The following is a 10038-nucleotide window of genomic DNA, read 5'->3' as shown; positions in this document are numbered from 1 at the left end:
ATTTCACGCAAACCAGTGAGTTACGAATAGATTTTTTATTTTTTTTTAAAAATATCACTCATTGTAAATAATCATAGTGCAAAATTTTGTTTTTCAATCGGGTTTGTTTTATATAAATTCATCTCTGACCATATAAAAAGCATCTACAGAACAACAGGAAAAATTTATCCGGAATTTTAAATTCATACGAATAACTTTTAGCATTGCCTCATACAATGTACTTCCTATTTGATTTCCTTTGCGTCCTCGAATGTAGAATGTGAGAATTTATCAACAGCGATACATTAAGGTTTGGATATTATTTTCTTTTATATCCAATGCTCACGGTTTTCTGGTTTAACTTTTCAATGCAACCAATTTTACCGCTTTACGTAATAGACGACAAATACAATTCGGCGTAGCTACTAAAGCTAGGTTTAACCTCAATTTTCTTATCTGATTATTTTACCTTTGAAAGTATTGTATCCTTTAGCACACCTGACCCATAAACCCAGATGAGCTTATATAGTATCTTTAGGATAGCCATTTCTAATCGTTGATTCATAATTGAATTATGAGACATGTATTTCGGATATACAGGTGACTCTCGATGGGTCGAACTTCGATCTCTCGAAGTTATTGATCTCTCGAAGTGAAATCATGGTCCCGATTTTTATGCCCCCGAGATCGAAGATCGGGGGGCATATTGTTTTCGTCCTGTCTGTCATTCTGTAATTCTGTCATTCTGTCTGAAACTTTAACCTTGCTAATAACTTTTAAACAATAAGTGATAGAGCTTTGATATTTCACATGAGTATTTCTTGTGACAAGACTTTTCCGTGGGTACCAACATTTTTGACCCCGTGACCTTGACCTTGGAGTTTGACCTACTTATTGAAAACTTTAACCTTGCTAATAAGTTTTGAACAATAAGTGATAGAGCTTTGATATTTCACATGAGTATTCCTTATGACAAGACCATTCCGTGGGTATTGAACCTTTTGACCTTTTGACATTTGACCTACTTTTAATTTTGTTTACATTGGTCATAACTTCTAAATGGTAAATATTAGAGCTTTCATATTGTACATGATCATTTCTTTTGACAAGATCTTTCTACTGGTACCAAGATATTTGCCCTTGTGACCTTGGCCATCTTCGGAATTGGCCATTATCGGGGGCATTTGTGTTTCACAAACACATCTTGTTTTCTTTATATAACTAAGCAAATTTACTATCGATCTCTCGAAGTTCTCGATCTCTCAAAGTGAAGTTGGGTCCCGTAAAACACATTTCATGGTTTTTCACTCTCGATCTCGAAGTGGTGGTAGCGTATACCCATCGTTACACAAGCGTGTAATAATTTCCGCTTGGGCCTTACCTGGATTTTGTTGAATGCAGGAGGTGTAATTATGTGTTTACATAGTTGAAACATCCCAGGTGCTTCTTTGTGGAGCTGACACACTTGAGTATATAATTGGCTAATTGGTCAGTTTACACCTTACACTGGGGTTTTGAGTCGTGATGATTAAAATTATATATAATCCGACTATGAATGAAATCTAGAATTTGTTTCGACGTGACAACGAGAGAGTTTTATACATAATTTAGAGATCTACAGACTGTTAAATTTCTCAAGTTTGTTCTTTGTGTAAAGTTACTCTAAAACATCGTTTTACTCATTCGTTAGAATTTTTGTTTTGGGTAAAGCGACATAACATTGTGCTCTGTTTAGTTTGCGATAGTAAAGCGTCATCTGAACTTGGTTTTGTATGCCTATCTAAGCATGATTAAAGAACAAATAAATACATAAACTTTGAAATGTTTTTATTAATGCAAAATAAGGTTTTTTATTTTTATATCAAAGTACCTGACGAATATGAAGGAAAACATGTCAAAACGATATCATATGATCATGCTGGTATACATTTCCGGTTATTGTAAAATCTTAACCATACCGGCGGACCTTCAATTTCCGAATTTTGATCTCTCGAACTCTTGATCTCTCGAAGTTTTATCAAGGTCCCTTAAACTTCGAGTTATCGAGAGTCACCTGTATCTACAAACTTTGCCAAAATTAGACCTAGATACTACAGGGACTTGTCACACGTATTTATTTTATATAGATACCACAAGGGAGGACCTAATGGGAGGGTGACATAATTTCAAAGACAATGCAGGAAAATTCCAGAGAGGCTCGAACTGAATTTTTACATTAAAAGAATGATTCCAAATATCACTGAGATGCACAAATGTTCTTTCACTTTATGTCACCCTCCTACCTGGTCTCACAGTTGACTTTGAGTTTCAAAACAGATTGACCGCTGACCCAAGATAACAGTCAGTCGGGTTCAATCACTGGTGGCCAGTTAGCACAGTTGGTAGAGCACCTGACTAGAGATTCAGGGGCCCCGGGTTCAGATCCCGGTCAGGAGGCCGTTTCACTAAACGATCGTAGATCGTAAACGTAGACTTAAATGTGAACATAGCACGTAAGACCGTTTCACTAAAAGTTACGATTTACGATCAATATTGATCATAACCCTACGAGTGGTCTAGGGCTATCGTAAGTGCTCCTACATGCACGTAAATGAGCAATATGGCCGCCATGCTGGCCCGCCTGAGATCATTTTGTGGTAGTATTTAGCCTACCTGACTGAGTTTGTTTATACTTTGTAGGAAGAAAACAATCACAATGACTTGCAGTCTGCTTTTGCACAAAAATATTGTACAGTCCGAGCCCGAATCTTAAATCAACATTAGAGTTGTCCTTCTTTGTTACGCACACCCACAGAAATGCCAGTCTCACAGAGGTCAAGCCCGTTTTGGGTCCGGGCTCTGTGATACCACAGATATAGTAAATTCATTGTGTTACAGAGTTCGGGTCCAAAACGGGCCTAGCCCCTGTGACCAGTCTGCTGAAGTAAATGTAAAGGCAATGAATTCATATTTTAAAAAGTGAGGAGGGGGGTGTGTAGTCCATATATTAATGATAACGAGAACAGTTGCTAGAAAAGTAATATGGGGAGGGGGGTTATTGCTACATGTGCCTGCATCACCGTTAGTGTATATGTATATTTAAATTAGGCAGAATTCAAGTAATTCTCATAGACATGTTCAGAAATTAAGTTTCTTTAGAAACAGTTCATTTAAATCCGAGACGTTGCGATTCGACGGACTCAGTTATTTTTTTCTCGTCAGATCAATGCATTTGATGCAACTGACTAACTACATAATACATGAACATTCGAATGATAAACATTACAAATTTTAAGGAAAATGTGATAATAACATGATTTGGTAATGGGAGAGGGGTTAAAATCCCAATTTTGCAAGTGGAACGTTTCTGTAGTTTTATGAAGGTCGTTAGAAATTAAACATACAAACCTAGACCTATATGTATATACAGAAAAGGGATAGGTCATTATCGGATCCTTGGGGTTCCGACCCCTTGTTATAAAGTGCAATCCCGTGGGGATCCAGGATAGAATAGGTCCTCAGTACCTCTTGCTTGTCGTAAGAGGCGACTAAATGGGGCGGTCCTTCGGATGAGATTACAAACACTGAGGTCCCGTGTCACAGCAGGTGTGGCACGATAAAGATCCCTCCCTGCTCAATGGCATTCTCTTCCACAGAGTTATCAGTCCTTTCTCTCCCTTATATAAGGGAGAGGAAGGACCGATAACTCTGTGGAAGAGAATGGCTCAATGGCCCTAAGCGCCGAGTATAGGCCTAAATTTTGCAGCCCTTCACCGGCAGTGCAATATTAACTAGTACTTATTGTAACGGGGACCGTTACACATGTTCCCCAAACATTCCCCCATTTAGCAAGTGGTGTCATTTATTTCAGTACAAGGTGTTTTGACCATTGCAAACTGTGAAACATGTGAATATATAACTATTTTATAACGTTCAGTCCATTTCATGCTAATACAAATCAGTTATAAAGATCTGAGAGTTTTGTGCACGTGGACGTACGTGCATGCACGTGCATATACATAATTCGACCATCTCGATACATTAGAAGTCTTACTATATGAGTACAAGAGAAGTTTCACAACTGTTCAATGAAAAACGAGAAATTAACGGCAACTCAAAACTACAAAGACCGAAATCAATGCACGTGCATACACGTGCGCGTGAGTATCACACAACAATTTTGTTGATGCTAATCAATAGACATTTGAACAATATACTTACTATATGAATTTGGTATCGATTGCTTCACTCTTAAGAAAGTTATTGGGATTTCAAAATCGTCCAATCAGAATTAAGCGCACGTGCATGCGCGTGCAGGGAAGTGATTTTGAGACTATTAATAAATTGACAGGCCCAAAACATACCTGCAACCTAATTTTCAAACCTATTCATTGCAATCTCAAAATGTTATAGACCAATACTCAAATTTAGACGTCAAAAATTACAATGCACGCGCATTCACGCGCACGCAATTTTGATAATGGAAAATTTGTTGACACCATTTCACAGATATTCATATCATATATCCTCAGGGTAAATTTGAATTAATTTCAGTTTTTAATTCAATAGTTATGACCATTTTAGTACCCGAAAAATGAAAGAAAAGCTATGCACGTGCATACATGCGCACGTGAGTATGACTCAGCATCAATGTTGATGTCATTCAATAGACATTTGATAGATATACTTACAGTATAAATTTCATATTGTTTCCATCATTTATAAGAAAGTTATGGCGATTTGAAAATCGTCCAATCACAATTTAGCACACGTGCATGCACGTGCCGGATGGTAATTATGACTGTACACATTTCTTAAGAATATCAAGATACATATACAATACAAGTTTGAAAAGATTTTGACAAAAAACAAAAAAGTTATGGTCATTGAAAGAATTGAACCTTCAAAAGACAATGCACGTGCGTGCGCATGCGCGTTTGCAAATTTTATTACATTGATCTGTAGATATTTGGCATGTCTACCTATCCTGTAAATATCATTAAATTTCCTTAATTAACATGAATGTTATAAACGGTTTTGTGTTATCCAATCAAAATGAAGCACACGTGCATGCGCGTGCAGAATTGAAATTTTGACGATGCCAAACAGTTAAGGGTCCAAAGTTATACCTACCATATCAATAGGAAACGATTTCATCGAAAAATAAAAAAGTTAGACTGATTCCAAAGTTTGTAAACAAAAAATCCAATGCACGTGCATGCACATGCATGCATTTTCAGACAAAATGACATTCGTTCCGCACATCTACATATGCTATACTATCATCCTAAAAAGGTTTCATATTGATCCCTTGAGTAGTTTCTGAGAACACTCGTGGACAAAAAAGTCCCAAGAAGAAAGAAAGAATAATAATAATAACTAGTACTTATTGTAACGGGGACCGTTACACATGTTCCCCAAACATTCCCCCATTTAGCAAGTGGTGTCATTTATTTCAGTACAAGTGGTTTTGACCATTGCAAACTGTGAAACATGTGAATATATAACTATTTTATAACGTTCAGTCCATTTCATGCTAATACAAATCAGTTATAAAGATCTGAGAGTTTTGTGCACGTGAACGTACGTGCATGCACGTGCATATACATAATTCGACCATCTCGATACATCAGAAGTCTTACTATATGAGTACAAGAGAAGTTTCACAACTGTTCAATGAAAAACGAGAAATTAACGGCAACTCAAAACTACAAAGACCCAAATCAATGCACGTGCATACACGTGCGCGTGAGTACCACACAGCAATTTTGTTGATGCTATTCAATAGACATTTGAACAATATACTTACTATATGAATTTGGTATCGATTGCTTCACTCATAAGAAAGTTATTGGGATTTCAAAATCGTCCAATCAGAATTAAGCGCACGTGCATTCGCGTGCAGGGAAGTGATTTCGAGACTTTTAATAAATTGACAGGCCCAAAACATACCTGCAACCTAATTTTCAAACCTATTCATTGCAATCTCAAAATGTTATAGACCAATACTCAAATTTAGACGTCAAAAATTACAATGCACGCGCATTCACGCGTACGCGATTTTGATAATGGAAAATTTGTTGACACCATTTCACAGACATTCATATCATAGATCCTCAGGGTAAATTTGAATTCATTTCAGTTTTTAATTCAATAGTTATGACCATTTTAGTACCCGAAAAATGAAAGAAAAGCTATGCACGTGCATACACGGGCACGTGAGTATGACTCAGCATCAATGTTGATGTCATTCAATAGACATTTGATAGATATACTTACAGTATAAATTTCATATTGTTTCCATCATTTATAAGAAAGTTATGGCGATTTGAAAATCGTCCAATCACAATTTAGCACACGTGCATGCACGTGCCGGATGGTAATTATGACTATACATTTTTGTTAAGAATATCAAGATACATATAAAATACAAGATTGAAAAGATTTTGACAAAAAACAAAAAAGTTATGGTCATTGAAAGAATTGAACCTTCAAAAGACAATGCACGTGCGTGCGCATGCGCGTTTTCAATTTTTATTACATTGATCTGTAGATATTTGACATGTCTACATATCCTGTAAATATCATTAAATTTCCTTGATTGGTATGAATGTTATAAACACTTTTGTATTATCCAATCAAATTGAAGCACACGTGCATGCGCGTGCAGAATTGAAATTTTGACGATGCCAAACAGTTAAGGGTCCCATGTTATACCTACGATATAAATATCAAACGATTTCATTGAAAAATAAAAAAGTTAGACTGATTCCAAAGTTTGTAAACAAAAAATCCAATGCATGTGCATGCACATGCATGCATTTTCAGACAAAATGACATTCGTTCCGCACATCTACATATGCTATACTATCATCCTAAAAAGGTTTCATATTGATCCTTTGAGTAGTTTCTGAGAACACTCGTGGACAAAAAAGTCCCAAGAAGAAAGAAAGAATAATAATAATAATAACTAGTACTTATTGTAACGGGGACCGTTACACATGTTCCCCAAACATTCCCCCATTTAGCAAGCGGTGCCATTTATTTCAGTACAATTGGTTTTGACCATTGCAAATTGTCTAACATGTGAATATATAACTATCTTATAACGTTCAGTCCATTTCATACTAGTTCAAACCAGTTATAAAGATCTGAGAGTTTTGTGCACGTGCATATAAATAATTCGACCATCTCGATACATTAGAAGTCTTACCATATGAGTACAAGAGAAGTTTCACAACAGTTCAATGAAAAACGAGAAATTAACGGCAACTCAAAACTCTAAAGACCGAAATCAATGCACGTGCATACACGTGCGCGTGAGTACCACACAAGAATTTTGTTGATCCTATTCAATAGACATTTGAACAATATACTTACCATATGAATTTGGTATCGATCGCTTCACTCTTAAGAAAGTTATTGGGATTTCAAAATCGTCCAATCAGAATTAAGCGCATGTGCATTCGCGTGCAGGGAAGTGATTTCGAGACTATTAATAAATTGAGAGGCCCAAAACATACCTGCAACCTAATTTTCAAACCTATTCATTGCAATCTCAAAATGTTATAGACCAATACTTAAATTTAGACGTCAAAAATTACAATGCACGCGCATTCACGCGCACGCGATTTTGATAATGGAAAATTTGTTGACACCATTTCATAGACATTCATATCATAGATCTTCAGGGTAAATTTGAATTCATTTCAGTTTTTAATTCAATAGTTATGACCATTTTAGTACCCGAAAAATGAAAGAAAAGCTATGCACGTGCATACACGGGCACGTGAGTATGACTCAGCATCAATATTGATGTCATTCAATAGACATTTGATAGATATACTTACAGTATAAATTTCATATTGTTTCCATCATTTATAAGAAAGTTATGGCGATTTGAAAATCGTCCAATCACAATTTAACACACGTGCATGCACGTGCCGGATGGTAATTATGACTGTACACTTTTGTTTAGAATATCAAGATACATACACAATACAAGTTTGAAAAGATTTTGACAAAAAACAAAAAAGTTATGGTCATTGAATTAATTGAATATTCAAATGTCAATGCACGTGCGTGCGCATGCGCGTTTTGAATTTTTGAAACTTAGTTTTGTAGATATTTATAATCTTTAGATATCCTGTAAATATCATCAAATTGTTTTAATTTACACAAAAGTTATAAACGGTTTTGTATTATCCAATCAAATTAAAGCACACGTGCATTCGCGTGCAGAGATGAAATTTTGACGATGTGAAACGGTTAAGGGTCTCAAGTTATACCTGCAATATAAATATCAAACGATTTCATTGAAAAATTAAACAGTTAGACGAATTCCAAAATTTGTAAACAAAAAATCCAATGCACGTGCATGCACATGCATGCATTTTCAGACAAAATGACGTTCGTTCCGCACATCTACATAGAGTATTCTATCATCCTAAAAAGGTTTCATCTTGATCCCTTCAGTAGTTTCTGAGAACACTCGTGGACAAAAAAGGGTGACAAGAATAAAGAAAGAATAATAATAATAATAATAATAACTAGACACGATCTCGTTGCGAGCAACGAGTAGGTCTTCCGTCCGATTTGTTGATGCACTCGGAGTTAAAAAAAAAAAAAAAGACAAATGAGTCCCAATTTAGTTTCCGACTTTAAGACACTTTAGATATAATCAATTTTTCATATCATAAGCTTCTGAAGCAAAGTTGCGGTGAAATTCGTTTGAAATTCGAATCTCCAGGCGAGCCGTAAGGCCCGCGGGCCTATTTCTTGATGTCATTTGTTAGCCCTCTATAGACTCAACAACTTTAGTTCTATATGTCTTTACAAAATATTTACCTGTAAAAAGTTATTGAGATCGACCGATATCGACAAAAAATCGACTCTACAGGCGAGCCATTAGGACCATAGGCCTATTTCTTGATATCAATCGATAGATCTCGATAAACTAAACAACTTTTGTTCAATATGTCCTTACAAAATATTTACCAGTTACAAGTTTTTGAAATCGACTGATATCGACAAAAATCGACTCTACAGGCGAGCCATGAGGCCCACAGACCCATTTTTTGATATTGATCGATAGGTTATGACACATTGAACAACTTTTGTTCAATAATGCTTTTCAAAAAATATGTCGTTTTAAAGATATGAGGCGTCAAATATTTACGATTTTGGCCCTTAAAATCTCTAATTACGTAACATATGACCTACTTTTTGATTTGATAAGATCAAGCTCGTTGAGATGAACATTTCCGCTTCTACAACTTATTATAAAATATTAATAGTTTCTGAGATATTCTCAAAAACATTTGGACCCTTCTGAACCCCTAATTTAAAGGGCCAGCCCGTTTTGCTTGATATCGTAAGAAAGGCCTTGTCATTTTAAACATTTTTTGCTCAACAAGTATTTAGAAATTCTTTACCGTTCTTGAGTTATCTCTACAAGAAATATTTAGGGGCCAAACTGTAGCTCCCTAACGGGGCCACATAGGGAAAAAACGAAATGTACATATTGTTTAGATTATCATTCTGAACAACTTTTGTTCAATAATGCTTTTCAAAATATTTGTCGTTTTCAAGATATGAGGCGTCAATTATTTATGATTTTGGCCCTTAAAATCCCTTATTACGTAACATATGACCTACTTTTTGATTTGATAAGAACAAGCTCGTTTAGATGAACATTTCCGCTTCAATGACTTATTACAAAATATTAATAGTTTCTGAGATATTCTCATAAACCTTTGGACCCTTCTGGGCCCCTAATTTAAAGGGTCAGCCCCTTTTAATTGATATCGTAAGAAAGGTCATGACATTTCAAACATTTTTTGTTCAACAAGTATTTAGAAATTCTTTACCGTTCTCGAGTTATTTCTAGAAGTAATTTTTTAGGGGCCAAACTGTAGCTCCCTAACGGGGCCACATAGGGTAAAAACGAAATATGCATATTGTTCAGATCATCATTCTGAACAACTTTTGTTCTTTATTGCTTTTCAAAATATTTGTCGTTTTCGAGATACAAGGGGTAAAAAATTTATGGTTTTGGCCCTTAAAATCCCTTATTACGTA

The sequence above is a fragment of the Ostrea edulis genome, chromosome 5 (genome assembly GCF_947568905.1).
Source record: "Ostrea edulis chromosome 5, xbOstEdul1.1, whole genome shotgun sequence".
Taxonomy (NCBI): Eukaryota; Metazoa; Mollusca; class Bivalvia; order Ostreida; family Ostreidae; genus Ostrea; species Ostrea edulis.
This window is presented reverse-complemented; position numbering follows the sequence as displayed.